Raw genomic sequence first — 16,714 nt, 5'->3', positions numbered from 1 at the left:
TAGCCCAGATTATACCTGGGGTATAGTCTGGGCTAGCCCAGTTTAACCCTGGGTATAGTCTGGGAAAGGGGTATACTCTGGCCTGTTACACTGGGATCGATTCCCCACATGGTTACAATGTGTGAAGCCCATTTCTGGTGTCCCCCGCCGTGATATTTCTGGGATATTGTTAAAAGCGGCGTAAAACCGAACTCACTCAGTCTATTTTTTTCATGTTATTTTATTTGTTAATATTTTTGTTCGTTTTTTTGTTTCGGGGTGTTTATTGTTGGTTTATGTTTGGTGGGGTAGCTTAGGGGTGGATGAGCGGTGTTATCAAAAATCAATATGAAAAACAAACAAGTAAACTTCCTAAAACGAACATAGATACATGACGTTATTTTTTTTCATAATTCTCACTGAACTTGTTCAGCCGTCCTTCATGCAGATCTGGCCAGTTCGTATCAACTATTCCAAGTGACGAGACACATCGTTCACGATTCAATGTGACGCTCTAACAAAAGGCTGATAGAGCTGCTCTTTCCAAACATTATCAAGAACTCCATTTCTTTCTTCCTTTTTTTCAGAATGAAAAACTGACATATGAAATACCCTTCTGATACTTCGAGTCGTTATGTTGAGTCGTTGTTCGTAGTTTGTGGTCACTCTTGGGTATACCTCTATTGGCATAATATGTACAGGTAGCCATAAACAGCCGGCAGAAACAAAGTATACAATAAAAAAATTGATTTGCCTAACAAATTTGAAACGGTACCCAACCGTTACAAGCCTGAAAAATGTCGTCCAACACTGGACACTAAGGTCCAAAACAACAATGATGCATAAACGTGTCAAATACCCATCGCATACCCATTCCTTGTTTGTTTTATTGTTATCGACCATCAATATGTATTTTTAAATACCAGGCGGTTTTGATATTGCAGACAAAACGTGAAGCACGTATCCCATACAATCTATTCAAGTGATCATACATTTGTTTGAATGATCCGTCTGGCTTGTGAGAAAAAATTCCATAAAGCATAATAATGTTTTATGCATGTCATATTGACATTCAATAAAACAGTTTATGGTAATTCTGTGTAACCCGATACAGCTGCATTGTAATGTATTAGCATATACACACAAAAAAGTATATTTGCTTTAGGTTTGAATGGCGTTGCTACAAAAATTTGACATATAAATCAACGATCTGCTGAAAGGTTTTCATTATGAAATTATAAAATAAGGACCTTTGGGTTTGGGAGATATTCACACTGTGCACAAAATCATATTTCATTCTGACATGACATTAAAAAAAAAAAGAAATTGGGATTTATGACAACAAACTGGGTTATGCATGTCTGAAAATGTCACTGCCGATGGGACAGGGTGCACTCATTTTTCTCACGAACACCCGGTATCATCACAGGTTGGTACTGTTCATAAATACAATGTCAAGATATTGCTTACAATGAGTGTTTTTTTTATATAAGAATAAAATAAGAAAACGAACAAGATAAAAGTATGTTTTCAAATGTGCCCGATATAAACAGTATAATTCCCTTATATTTATAAACTAAGTTAAGCAAGAATTTTATAAGCATTCATATTTTCCGCTTCAAACGGTAAATGGATGTAAGAACATTGAGAAAGATGCAAAAATGAAAATATTGTATCTGAATCAATCAATGTATGGACACAGTTCATATGTACACTGGAGACGACAGCTTTAGAAAGTTCAATTCATATTTAACCCACCTGATAAACAGAATCTCCCGAGCCGCCGAAAGTAGATGTCTCGAAACATAACGTTAGATCAACTCATGCAATAAAGGCAGATTGCAGACACATTAGGACATGTTGAAAAACGATAAAGTTGTGACATAAATGATATTGAAAACTCACCTAAATATAGCAATCATTTACGGCGTGTGTACGTCAGCTGGCGATGCGCTCGAAATGATCACAATTAGCCCACTAACGCAATATATCATACACTACTTCTATCGGCTCTCATCCGACTTGATTAGTTCACGTCCGTGAGCTTTAAGCCACGCGTTAACGAGATCTCAACGTGATCTTAGAGCAGCTGGCTAGGATAATCCGTTTACTTTTGTCTCAGTGCAGATACAGACGCACGGAAGGAGCATCCAGAAGGACGGCAGTGTATTCCTTCAAGCCCGGTGCCGCTATGAGAATGTTTCTCGCGGAAATTCGATAAAATAAGACTCAGTTGTTGGCTTGGTGATGACGATAGTCACGGACGCCATCTTGAAAACGCTGACAAGTTGTACGAGTGATTTGGAGTTATTAGGATTCCAACGCGATTCCATGCGGAAATTGCTTAAGTTTTGAGAGCTGGACAGGATTGGGCATTTGATTTCGGAAGTTTTCGGAGAGTCATCTGACGTTCAGCCTTTTGTGAGGGACAGGTTTTTTCGTTTCGTATTCCACATTTTAGCTGGTTCAGGTAATTTGAAATGAACGTCACAAATTACAGGTACAGATGGAACGACAAGTTGTGTTTTTAATTTCTTTTTAGCTTTTGGCATTAACTATTATTTTTAAATGAGAAAATATAAAGGTGAGAAGAAAAGCCGATCCTCGAAGAACTTGTTTTGGTGGCGTTGGACTGACATAGTAAGTGCTGATCAAATTATTTGTGATTTAAATGAATTATATCCGATATGAAAAGCGATTCTCATATGATCATGCATATAAAGTTCCGATGTAATGTAAAATTGAGTTTGACGTGTTGTGGGGAGAATAAAATAACATTGTACAAATAGCAAAACACACGTATCAAATGTTAAGTATTCGATCTGATGGCAGCTAAATACTACTTTTGGTGGTATTTCCTAAAGTAACAAGTACAGTTATAATATAACACTGTAATAGAGAAAAATGGTACACGCATGTCACATAGCATAACGTCCTGAAATTGTTAAATGCGACTTTCTTGTACTGAGCAGGTCTTACAAAACCAACTGTAAGTAGGCGTTTGATAACGCACCATGTCGTCAGTCAATAGGATGCTTGACAGAACCGCTGTTCTAAACTTTCGAGTTCCACATGTATTTGGCTTTTTTTACGTCATCGCTGAAGATATTATTTATGTAAATTATTATGTAATCATGACAGCGGGTTGGTTGCTTTCATTATACTAATCCCATTACAGCATCCTGGTGTTGCGTTTATAACGAAAACATATTAAATGCTACTTTCTTGACGTAACGAGTATCAGACGCCGACTGTACAATCTTATCTTTGGGAACAGATGGCCCTGTCATCTAAATGACGCGCCAAGAACCAATGGCCGTGGGTTAGAAGCCCAGTTTGACCCAAGTGTGTTTCGGGTTTCGTAAGCAACATACCCTTGCCAGTGTATTTGCCAACCTCACTCACTCACTCACTCAATCACTCACTCTCTACAATATCGTCAGTGTAAAGAAGGTAAAGAAGCATTGACAAACACGTTGAAATTTAAATAATGTTTAACGTTGCATTCATACTATATTACATCACAACCGGCAAAAATTGAATCTGGGCCAGATAAACCTGTGACTGAACACGTGAACATCTATAGACGCACGTTAGAAAAATGATCACTTGATGGTCAAGCTCGTGTCATCCGACACGGTCAAGCATGTCCTGCTTGACTGTGTTGAATTCTCCATCATAAGAGATAAATATTTCAATATGAAAACAGTTAAGGATCTTTTTGCCACTGTTAATTTTCATTTAATTATTGGATTTTTAAAAGAAATTGATATAATTGATGAATTTTGCTTAAGATGTTGTGTAAATAGATGTCTTTTATGATTGATAGTTTAGATTGGTAACTTAGATTGTTAGTGGCTGTACCCTCAAAGAGGGTTGAAGTATTGTAAAATTATTGTCCCCCTGAGAGTGTACGTAAGTCCCAAAACATCCATAGTTAAATTTAGACTTATCAGATTTTGAAAACGTAGTATTGTTTTTGTTATTTTAACTGTCGGCTAAATTTTCCTACAATCGCCAGCGGCTGAAGAGATGGTGTGAATCCAACTAGGGTCCATGCAGGTTGCAAAAGCACTGTAAGTCCCCATGGTTCCTAGTATGGTGACCTACCTTCAGTTGTTGGCGATCTATAGCCCGTTTTTATATTGTATTGTCTTCGTAAATAAAGTAGTTTTCCTTGGACATGCTAGTTTTAGACTCCATCTGTGATACTCTAGTTATTTTACAGTCCGTCGATGACTGATTATTTAGCAACTTAAATTTATTGTGTATGTAAAACATTTTCGTCACTATATGGCTGAAATATTGCCGAGGTGACGTTACATTTTAACTCACTCACTCACTCTTGTCATCTGAGAAACAACAGGTTGTTGAAGAATTTGTTGATCAGAAGTACATATACATGCACATGGTACATACATTTAAAGTAACATAAAATCAAATATGTCTTAAATGACATATCCGTCAATATACCCCATTATTAGAAATCGACCGACAAAAAGATACCATCAGAAAGGTAACTTATTTCAGTGCACATGTTACGTCTCATACTGACGAAAGACATAATTACAACCCTCAGCGTGAAGGCCCTAAATTAAGGCAATTATCACATGTTATAATATGCTGTCATGGCATCCAATTACAATATGACCTACAAAACTCCGTTTTCGTTTTTGTAGCATTACAACGATCTGTGTCAAGGGCAAAGCGGAATTGGGAATCACGACACGGAACAGCATTGTACTAACGTCCTTAAATAATCTAGTTGACATTATGCTTTAAATGATTTATCATTAAGTGTTTTTAGGAAATGTATTGCTAAAGATTCCAACCAGTCACACTGACGGCCCGAACAGTTCCTGGTGTCAACAGGATAGCGCCAAGGACCATTCCCCAGAGTCTGACTGCACACGGGATATGTGCTAGACGTCCTCGCAGATTCAAATTTAGTTGTTTAAAGTTTTATGGCGGCGGCCTGTCAATAATCGAGAGCCAGGGTCAGACAATCCAGTGATCAACAGCATAAACATCCATCTACGTAATTTGAATACGATGACATGTGTCAACCGAGAATGACCGCCCGAGCCGGTTAATCGCCTCTTACGACAAGCATGGGTTACTGAAGATCAATATTCTAACCTGGACCTAACCAAGGGTATTCGTTCCGATAAATCTCCACTATATCGAGGATGCCTTTAAACGACTACGAGTACGAGTACGAGCACGTGAGTTATCATAACGATGTTCTACCTCAGTGAAACCAAAAAGCATAGCAGAATACAGTGCCTTTTCCCTGATGTTTTATGCCATGTATGACATCAAGAACATCGACCTACTCATTTGGGATACGATGGCATGTTTCTTCCCAATCAGCGAGCCTGACCACCAAGACAAGATCAATTCTAACCCATATCTTCACGGGTAGATAAAGTATGACCAGAAATTATTGAGAATTTTAGGAATATGTTTAATTGGATTTCTAGTATAAAAAACCTTGACCAGCTATCAAGTGCTTGGTTTCATTCAAGAGAGACAACTCCGTTAATCCTTTTTCATTAGTTTGTGAAGAGTTATCCCCCTTTGTTTACTTGCTAGCAGACGACATTTTCAGTGATCCTCAGTATGGATGATTTAGAGAAGAAGAAGTTGATTTTAGAGTATTATAACAAGGGCATCAGATCAGCTAAAGTGATTTCAAGTAGAACAGGCATCCATTTGTCCACTGTTTATCGTGTTTCGAAAAATATTGCAAATGGATATGATATTGAGCACCAGGGAGGCACAGGTAGGCACAGAAAATTGACTGTCGGTGACAGGAGGCGGCTTGGTATTCTTGTTTCTAAAAACAAACGAAGGAGTTTAGAAAACTTAAGGCTGGATATGATTGATGGAGGAACTGTGGCTGTTTGTAAGAAGACAATTAGAACTGAGCTGCATGCAATGGGTTGGCAGAAAAGTCGAGGAATTCCATCACCTGAACAAAAGGAGCGAAGGTTGAACTGGTGCTTACAGCATAGAAATTTTAACTGGGACAATGTGATTTTCTCAGATGAAAGTTATGTGTGGCTGTTTCCTAATACACTGAAATTCTGGACCAAACAAACTGAAAAACCTTTGTATCAGCGCCCAAAGTACAGTCCGAAATTTAATGTGTGGGGTGGCATATCTGTGTTAGGGGCATTGCCCCTCTGTGTATTTGAAGGGAATATGAACAGTGAGCGGTACACAGATATTCTCGAGGGACATTTACTTCCATCTGCTCACGTGTTCTATGGACATTTTTGGATTTTCCAGCAGGACAACGACCCAAAACATCGTTCAAAGCATTCACAGGCCTGGTTTCGGACCCAAAATATGACATTATTAGATTGGCCAAGCTATAGCCCTGACCTAAATACAATAGAAAGTGTTTGGGAAGGAAAGTGTCAATAAGAAAAATCTGACAAATATTGCTGAAATGAAAGAAGAGGTGGTCCGATATTGGGACAGCATGGACCACGACTTTCTAACGTCTTTGATCAGTAGTATGCCCCGCCGCATTGAAGCCTGCATTGCTGCCCATGTTGACTTGTCAAAATACTAACTGTTCACCTGTCTTTGAATCTGGAGTTATGTTCTGCTAATATTCACATTTAATACGTGAGTAATGAGTGAAGATTTAAAACGAAATTACAATCTTAAATTCTCAATAATTTCTGTTTGTACTGTATATATTTGAGTGAGTGAGGAACGATGTGGATTAAACTCTCGGTTAGTCGATTCACCGATGCCATTGTGAATAAAAAGCAAACTAGCAGTGTAATATACAGAAATGAATAATTGGAATCAGGAACCAAGGTGCCATTGTTAGCCAGTCAGACAGCTTCAATACTTGGACACCCCCGTACGCATGTGTATTGTCCACACATCGTCACCCTCCTTCCATCTATATTCCGAATCTGAAGCTTACTTCCCAAACTATCCCACCAGAAGATTACTTACCATAAGAACAGCAGATGACCAATATCAATTGCGTAATTCCTGTGATTGCCAGATTAAGTTAAATCCTTGTACATCAAAGCATTATTCACGCCCACAAGACCCGACATGACTACAATATCGATCTAAGTTGTCCATCGATGATGACCTTGCTGTAAAGATTTTCATCTGTCTTCATGCCGCGGTTTTACTGTTATGATAATGTGTGACCAGCTTGGTGCTTGAACTGCTCTTAGAAACATGTTATCATTGCCGACAGATGTTCAATTATTTGAAACAGGTGTGCGATCGCTACCAATGATAGATATTCCCGAATGTAAGGCTGGATTGTAACGGCTGAGTAGCTTTGAGAACCACTGATGGAATTAATTAAGTTATCAAATTTGCTTAGAATGTTGGTAACAGATGACTTTGTGTGTACCGACATTGAATCATGCACTTATGCATGGCTGCATACTCTATATAGCTCGACTGGTTATTTTATTATATGTAATACGTAATAGTTAATCAATTGTTGTCAAAATAGTCAAAATTCTTTCGTCGAAGCTTTCACAACTTGCAGGTGACCTGATCTGTGTTTGTTGGGACGTCAGGTGTGTATGCACTTCAACGTGGTTCATTACGACGCCTTTGAGAAGATAATGTATAGTCTACTTTTTCGACCCGGAAGGATGCGCATTAGAATTTGTCTACATCAACCGAAGCTTGTCGGAAGAAGGTACAAACGGGATCGGGTAGTCAGACACACTGATGAGTGTCATCGTGTCCCGATTGCTTATTTTTATTGGATATTTATAGAGCGCACATATCCACGCACTAGTGCATACTCAAGGCGCTGGTATATTTTCCCTCGGTCATTGGACGTCAATCTCAACGGCACATCTTATTATCTCAACTCCCTTGGGATCTTACAACTCTTGCTGCCACAAGGCGCACCGAGTTACTGCGGTTTTCTCATCCTTACGAGGTACCCATTCACAGCTGGGTGGACCGACACTTACTTAGCTTAGATCGAAACTTACGATGTCAGTAATGACAACCACAGGATTGGCTGATCCAGGCACGATTCTGTAAAGACTGCCGTCATAGTGAAATATTACTAGGTGTAGTCTTGAAAAAACAATTAGTAAATAGTCATGATGTCAAGTGTTAGCAAAAAATGTGCGTGATGCCAAGTGTTAGCGAAACCTGCAACAGCCGTGGTAGAGAAATACACCAAAAACATGTACACTGTTTGTGCGTAAAATTCTTGCAGTCGGTGGACATGACAATATGGCAGCGAATATATCGCTCCTTACAGATGCAGAGAGTGCCTCCTTACAGGAAGTGCCTTCTTGCAGGGAGTTCCTCGATTCATATTGATGATGGTCGATAGGACATCGGAGGACCCCATCCCCCGTAACACCCAATCTACATGTGTTGCTGTGACGTCATACATAACTTAAGCCGGTGGCATCTAGTTATACACTATAATGGGGATAGGATATGTTGCAAGGATATATATTCACGTCACACACAACTGCCTAGGTTGAACCAGTCCAGTGATATTAAATAATACCTCACGGCAGTGTCATCATTGTCTGTTGACAGTACGGGCGGTGGGGTAGCCTAGTGGTTAAAGCGTTCGCTTGTCACGCCTACGACCCGGGTTCGATTCCCCACATGGGTACAATGTATGAAGACCATTTCTGGTGTCCCCCGCCGTGATATTTCTGAAATATTCCTAAAGGCGGCGTAAAACTAAACTCATTTACTCACTCACCATTGACAGTACCATACAAGCTATGCTGTTGTTTGGTTTGTGTACAATAAATAACAGACGAGTTCCAAAAAAAGAAAAATATTTTATAACATTAACAACTGAACGAGGGATTGACCCAGCAAGAGACTGCGCGCGTGAATGCATGGCTATGTGAGAACGTGCGTTGGTGAGTGAATTAAAAAGTAGAGAGAAAGAGAGAGAGTGTGTGTGTGCGTGTGTGCGTCTGCGTCTGTGTTTACTAAGCCTCAGTTTAACATGATCGTCATTGTTATCCAGCCGTAATGGCAAGCGCCTGACAACGTACCAGCATGACAGTCTTTCAACGTATTTGGGTGTGAAACGGCCGGGGTTCGACCAACCGTACCGTCTCCTGGGCGGCGCGCTGTCCACTATACGACAGAGGCGAACGGAGGTTGGCATAAGCAACGGATCACTCTGTGAAGGAGGTAGTGGGTGAGTTTGGTGTATCGCCACTTTAAAGTGTATTACAGTGGGTGAGATTGGTGTATCGCCACTTTAAAGTGTATTACAGTGGGTGAGTTTAGTGTATCGCCACTTTAAAGTGTATTACAGTGGGTGAGTTTGGTGTATCGCCACTTTAAAGTGTATTACAGTGGGTGAGTTTGGTGTATCGCCACTTTAAAGTGTATTACAGTGGGTGAGTTTGGTGTATCGCCACTTTAAAGTGTATTACAGTGCGTGAGTTTGGTGTATCGCCACTTTAAAGTGTATTACAGTGCGTGAGTTTGGTGTATCCCCACTTTAAAGTGTATTACAGTGGGTGAGTTTGGTGTATCGCCACTTTAAAGTGTATTACAGTGCGTGAGTTTGGTGTATCGCCACTTTAAAGTTTATTACAGTGGGCGATTTTGGTGCATCGCCACTTTAAAGTGTATTACAGTGGGTGAGTTTGGTGTATCGCCACTTTAAAGTTTATTACAGTGGGTGAGTTTGGTGTATCGCCACTTTAAAGTGTATTACAGTGGGTGAGTTTGGTGTATCGCCACTTTAAAGTGTATTACAGTGGGTGAGTTTGGTGTATCGCCACTTTAAAGTGTATTACAGTGAGTGAGTTTGGTGTATCGCCACTTTAAACTGTATTACAGTGCGTGAGTTTGGTGTATCGCCACTTTAAAGTGTATTACAGTGCGTGAGTTTGGTGTATCGCCACTTTAAAGTGTATTACAGTGGGTGAGTTTGGTGTATCGCCACTTTAAACTGTATTACAGTGCGTGAGTTTGGTGTATCGCCACTTTAAAGTTTATTACAGTGGGCGAGTTTGGTGTATCGCCACTTTAAAGTGTATTACAGTGGGTGAGTTTGGTGTATCGCCACTTTAAAGTGTATTACAGTGGGTGAGTTTGGTGTATCGCCGCTTTAAACTGTACTACAGTGGGTGAGTTTGGTGTATCGCCACTTTAAACTGTACTACAGTGAGGGAGTTTATTTTTTCGCCGCTCTTAGCAATATTCCAGCAATATCAGGGCGTGGACACCAGAAATGGGCTTCACACATTGTACATATGTGGGGACTCGAACCGGTGTCATCGGCGTGACGAGCGAACGCTTTGACCACTAGACTACCCCGCCGCCCCCTGAACTGTGTTGCGACATGAGGAGTCACATCGATGGAATTTTAGGTATTTACTTGGAGAAACCATGATGTTTGAAAACCTAGAATCCAGGATTCGAACTCACAATTACAAGTTTCTAGTACCCTCAAGGGACGCAACTCGACTTGCACCCAGACGGTTAATTAGTATTAATACAGGAATGTATATATTCCTTCAGATACGTTTGGCTTCCCGTGACGTCGATGCAAAATATGATTTCACACAATCATCAAAGACTGACTGTTTTACCGGACTTACCGTAAGACGGTATCTTTCTCTCATAAATCGTCCAATAAGTCTGCAACATTCCTTTCAACTTCATCACCGAAGTTACCGACAAGAAAACCCTTCCTGCTATATATCAACCATATTTGAAAGCGTTAATGCTTCACCATGACAGACATAAATCAAATCAGGCAAGTCAGCAGGTTCGGGCCACTTATACAAAACTGAATTAAAATGTTTTATCAATCGGAAAGTTCAGGGCGAAGTAAAGTGTTTGTGATTCGGCCACAAACGGATTGGAGTCTCAATACACCATGATAACCGGTAACATATTTCATTCAGAATCATATCGTAAATTCGGTTTTCACCATCAGGAATATTCACATTGAGATTAATCATTGGAAAGCCGTGGAAGCTTTACTGCCCGGATTTTAGGAAAATGTGCCAATGGCTTTGTCCGTCGTGTACCTATCCCCGATTCTTTATACGGAATCTGACGATTTATGCCAGTATATCCGACGTGTTTGGACAATGGTTTATGGCATTTGCATGTTTGGCATTGATCTCAAGAAAACTGTTTCCGTTCCAAGATGAGCTACCTGTCACGTAAAATGTCAGAAATGTTTCCAGGAAGAACCAAATAAAACATCAGAATACAAAAATAGATCGTCGCTCCAGAAATGCGTTGATGATATATGGCACAATAATGTTAGGAATGATAAAACGGTTTTTTCTTTTCTTTTAGACGAGGATGGTCGATATTGAACTAATGGCCACTCAAGAAGGCGAAAGCCCCGTATCGATACGATAATGGCTCTAAAAGATATCGACCTTGCGGCCAGTGACTTTGGGAAAGGTATCGGCCAGTTGTGTTAAGTTGATAGATAACGACAAATTACTCCGTTTATCGCAAACACCATGATAAAATGTTTCCACATTTATCACTGTTGAAAATGCATTTCATTTAAAGTTTCAGGCCCGAACTTACCATTGTGTGATGGTCACATGAACAGTTACAGCGCCAAACCCTCTGGTGTTTTCAATTTTGGTAAAACTGATTTTAAAACACAATCAGGGAAATAAAGTCACGGTTGTAAAAGAATGAATCACAGAAACTTCGACAGCAGGTGTGTCCTTAGAGGATGCATTGTTTTGGTATCTGTCCTTTCTATGACAATAGCCATTGTTACAATTCACATTAACTCTGCTCAAAGCTGCCTCCCTTTCATGTAGGGAACATCACTCCTAAAATCGTGGTTTTAAATCTATAACTGGCCTTGATAACGATTCTTGATGTTTGGTGTGGTTGTTGTTTGTTGAGGATGAGTGAGAGAGTGAGTTTAGTTTTATGCCGCACTCAGAATATTCCAGCCAAATGGTGCAGGTCTGTAAACAATCGAGTCTAGACTAGACGATCCTGTGATGAACATCATGAGCATCGAGCTACGCAATTGGGATACGATGACATGTGTCAACCAAGTCAGCCAGCCTGACCACCCGATCCCGTTAGTCGCCTCTTACGACAAGCATCGGTTGCTAAATACCAGCTCTGGCCCGGATTTTCACGGGTGTTTGGTTTGATAGCAACATATCCTGGCTAGTGGGTTTCACTATGCTGATAAGAGTCTAAGATATGAATCATTGTGGATCACAATTTGACAAATCTGAAATGTTGCTTTGATCGACCCCAAAGCACGTCATTCAACCACAGATTCTGTTTAGATTTAAATCAGAATTTACATAATCTCTTTTGAGTTGTTTTGTATACGTATGAATGATTATCCATTAGTATGGTAAAACATTAATACCTCAATAGACAGGACGCCGTTAGACCGGAAACTTCCTTTGAAGGACCACTACTTACTAAAACACCAAGTCACATACAGAACGTCATCTGCTGGAGGATTGTCATTGTGGGATTATTACCGCTATTCCGAGACAAGGAAACAGAATGCGTTTAGTGGGGATGCAGTAACAGCTGTTTCCATGTTAGAATGGCGTATACATTGAACGTCTTTTAATAATAAGGGCATTTAATTTGCATTGCGTTGAAATCGGCGCCACGGAGGGACACGCTCAAAGCGAACAATTTGATTACCATTACCCAGGATACACATGACTTACAACATGACTTATCCCATCGGGTACCCATTTTCTGCTAAGCAACCAGATGGAAGTTTGAACAAACTCATTTGCCTAAGGTGAGACCACATGTATGACATGTGCCTCGTTTTGGGGCAGGAACGAAGTCCGAGAAACTCTCAGGTGTCATGCTGTCAAACACGGTCACCCATCCAAAGACCCTACGCTCCCAACGTTTAACTTCAACTGATTTGTGACCTGAGCTCTATGTACACACCACCACGGCTTTTCATGTTATATTAGTTATACCTTTTATAGCATAATCTTCATTATTAAATAATAGTTGATCTTTCGTATTTTGTTCTTAGAATAATGTCGAACAAAGACTAATCTTGTCTGTTTGCCAACTGTCTTTATAGTTATCGTCAGTTACTGAAAGGTCACTAGCATTTGTTTGTGTAAAGCTGTAAAGGGCAATTGTTAACGAAGTGTGAAGTGCAGATAATATCTGAGTATGCAGAATAATAGAAGACGTTGCATTTAGTTTAAAAAGAAATCACAGTGTTAGTAAAAAATCAAAAAATCCTGTTGTATTTGTGTTTGAAATATCAAACAAAATAGCCTGAACATCACGCAAGACAATATGTCTACACATTTCTTTACATGAAGATATGAAAACTGAAATATTACAGCTGAACTGTCGGGAAAAGGTAACCATGCACTTGAAAATTAGATTTTACCAACACATAAGTTACACACGTAATCTAAACGTTATGAAACTATCGCCAAAACGCTGCAAAGGTTTGTTTGCTTTTAACGCTGCTCCCAACAACATTATATGACGCTGGTCTGCAAATAATCGAGTTTGGACCAGACAATCCAGTGATCAACATCATGATCATTGATCTATGCAATAGGGATACGATGACATGTGTCAATAAAATCAGCGAGCCTGACCACCCGATTCCGTTAGTCGTCTCTTACGACAAGCATCGGTTGCTGAAGACCAATTCTAACCCGGGTCTTCACGGGTGGGCTGCAAAGGTAACGTCAAGCCCGCGACTATGATACACGAGCCACAAGATCAGGAAGGAATCATTTTTTGTTTGTTTCACTGGCGGTGAATAATCGCGTCTGAGCCAGAGTATAGTTGATATTGCGGATGGCATTCGATGACGTTGTATACATGCAATATGTGCGAGTGGTTTTTAATAAGTGCCAAGGAAATGTCCTGGCGGAACCAGTCGAGCTAGAATAGATAAACCAATGGTTGATAGCATCAATGAAGTCCCATGTAGTTTCGACACACACAATAGTTATAATAGCAGAACCTTCAAAGGAATGTGGATTTACTACGTTGTTTAAGAATACGAGAAGCACACAACGTCCATTTTAATATGGATTATTACGTCAAAGCGTATAGGTTTCACGCAACGGATGAGTTGCATGTAACATCTGGTAACAGTACGGGTTTTCATGAGCATACCGTAAAATTATACATCCTTTGAACTCAAAATTCTAAAATTGTTAAAACGCGATTTAATCATACAGCTCGCTGATTAATGCTCGAATTTTTTGGAATTAAACACGCACGTTTTACAGCTCTGTCAGTCACACGTCAAAAACAGTTGTACACGCTGGTTCTTTCGGATAATGCGAGGACGAAAATAATAAAAATCTTTAATATTATTAACGTGATACACATATGTTCAGTTTCATTTGAAATAAAAACTGGACTGACTATTAATTTATCTGTCAGTATGAAAATACAAAATTATTTGTTAAGCTCCATATATATGCACATGTTGCAGTTTATAACATTTATCATCTAAAGATTGGAAATACTGATTATGATAATTTGCCTAATTTGAAAGGAAACATCAGATTATCAAAGTGCATAACATATTGTGTTCTTAGACAAAAAAATTATTTCATCATTATCAGAAAGATGATTTAGGTCGGTTCAGAAATCACATACACTTAAATGAATTGAGTATGTACTCTGACTCATTGTGCCAGTCAGTGTTAAATGCAGGGTGTAGTTGTCAAGGTAACGTAATGTATCGGAATGTCATAGACCAGACTGAAGAATTGTTAGCGGAGATGTTTCAGAAAGATAATTGGTGCTCCGATAATCCCGGATACCCGTCGTTACTACTGTGAAACAAGATTACCACAGGAAATACCCGATACTTTGCTTTCAAAACATGCAGGAAACATGCCTATTCAGAAAACTACACATCAACAATTTAGTAAAGTTTCAGGATTCATTGTCTTTTGCCCAAAATGATCGTGGATTGTATCTTAGAAAAGGGAATCCTCGGCAGAATTCACAACTTTGAAGAGAGTTTTCTTATGCGACTAAGATAATATTGTTGCAGTTTTATTCGGCAGTAAGGGAAGGTTAACGGTCAAGGTCATATATACCCCTGTGGCATCCAACGGCTACCAATACAAGGGCTGGAACACACAACAAATCGACTTTCACGCGAGGTCAGACAAATAACGGTAGTTGCTTGAGTTGATATTAGCTTATCAAACAACACAATGAATAAAGATGGTTCAGTTAAAACATAAACCGTGTACGTTCCGCGCTCTTGAAACCCACGGAGAGTCATTGACATCAATTCACCACTGATAAGAATATTTATATGGGTCATTACGATCCAAATACCATTCTATTCTATTAACGAAATTTGTCTTACATTCATAGACTGGCATTTGGGAGCAAGATCTAGACTTCAGATGCCGTTTCTCTGCAATGGAGGGTCCGTTAAGCGTTATCTTTAAGTAACTAGATAGCAGTTCCTTTATACATAAACATAGATTTGAACTCTTTATCAATATTGGTTTAGATAACAACCCAAGTGGCCTGAGATTGATTGTTATCATGCCAAATAATTATGTGAACTTGATGACTTCCATGTAATTACAACATGCTGACAATGCTAACATTAACTAGGACGGAACCTAACTCGGGCTAATTAGCTGTACTGTTTTAGTTCAGTTGAAGCAGTACAACCACCATTTCTTTTGTCCTTATTTTCTTATTCTGTATATGAAACTAGTTACCCCACCTGCGGAGAGAGTGAGTGAGGGTGACGTCACTTTTAGTAATACAATGTACCTATATCACCGCGGGGGAAACCAGAAATATGCTTTACACCTATTTGGGGAATCTAATCTTCGGCGTGACGAGCAAGCGCTATAACCATTAGGCTTCCCCACCTCCCCTACAGTAAGGAGGTTTACAGTTTGACATCCTAAAATATATATGAAATAGGGACACTACCCCGTTCCGTATAACACCCTCAAGGCTCTTATAGTTTAACATAGGACAGTGGTAGTGATGTGATTGCTTTAAATTTGTAGAATTGGGTCTAGATCATGGAGGATCTAAGTGTCGCAGCCACTGCCACATGTTTAAAAAAACGTTTTCGAAAAATGAATTAAATTTGATATTATAAGTTGTATGCATCTTTCGAGGGTAATGCGGTCTGATGTACGCCTCTTTGTAGCAGTGCCACCCCAGCCGGTAGGTTATTACCCAAGGGTGAAACATACAACGTATTTATCTTACCGCCTTGTTAATTGTACAAAATATAATTTTATTTTATTTTGAAGATCGATAAGATCGCTACTGACTATGTGACAAGTAAACAAAATGGCGTCTGCCTCACAACTGGATTTTTTAAAATCTGTGAAACATATTCTGACAAGCTTAAAACTGCTATAAAAATGGTTAATTGTGTTTAAGTTGAGTGTGCAACCGATACAATGTATGAAATAGTTTAAGTAAAGCAGTGAAAGTCGGTAAAATAAACGGGTACATAGCGAACTCAAAACCCAGCTAATCGAACGGTGACGATTGTTAGCGATACAGCTTCTTGGCGGAGAGTTTGGCGGTTACCGTGGCAGCGGGTAATATATTTTCCAGTTGTCACCTTCCTGGGAGGGGTGACACGGTAACTTGTTAAAGCGTCACTGACCAATGAAATCAAAGTATTTTACTTGAAGATAAGATAAAATATACTGTTATACATGTGATTATAACGTGAATCTGGACCGGTATGCTG

At 39.5% G+C, this 16,714-nt stretch overlaps 1 protein-coding gene across 4 annotated transcripts in view; it reads right to left on the bottom strand.

Moving 5' to 3' along the window:
• The window catches only part of LOC124254735 (atrial natriuretic peptide receptor 1-like), a 733,848-nt gene that overhangs the window by 339,790 nt on the left and 377,344 nt on the right, over nucleotides 1–16,714 (bottom strand). Inside the window, exon 1 of one of the 4 annotated variants that reach the window (XM_046688581.1) lies at nucleotides 6,961–7,106. The exons of 2 other annotated variants lie outside the window; for them this stretch is intronic. The gene's annotated coding sequence lies outside the window, so the exon portion shown is untranslated. Of the gene's footprint in view, nucleotides 1–1,884; nucleotides 1,960–6,960; nucleotides 7,107–16,714 lie in introns of those variants that run through there. One more of the 4 variants, XM_046688580.1, reaches the window with a different exon arrangement.

This window comes from Haliotis rubra, unplaced genomic scaffold (genome assembly GCF_003918875.1).
Source record: "Haliotis rubra isolate DU_JTF1 unplaced genomic scaffold, ASM391887v1 Scf58, whole genome shotgun sequence".
Classification (NCBI taxonomy): domain Eukaryota; kingdom Metazoa; phylum Mollusca; class Gastropoda; order Lepetellida; family Haliotidae; genus Haliotis; species Haliotis rubra.
The sequence above is the reverse complement of the archived record's forward strand: the minus strand, read 5'-3'. Positions and strand labels throughout refer to the sequence as shown.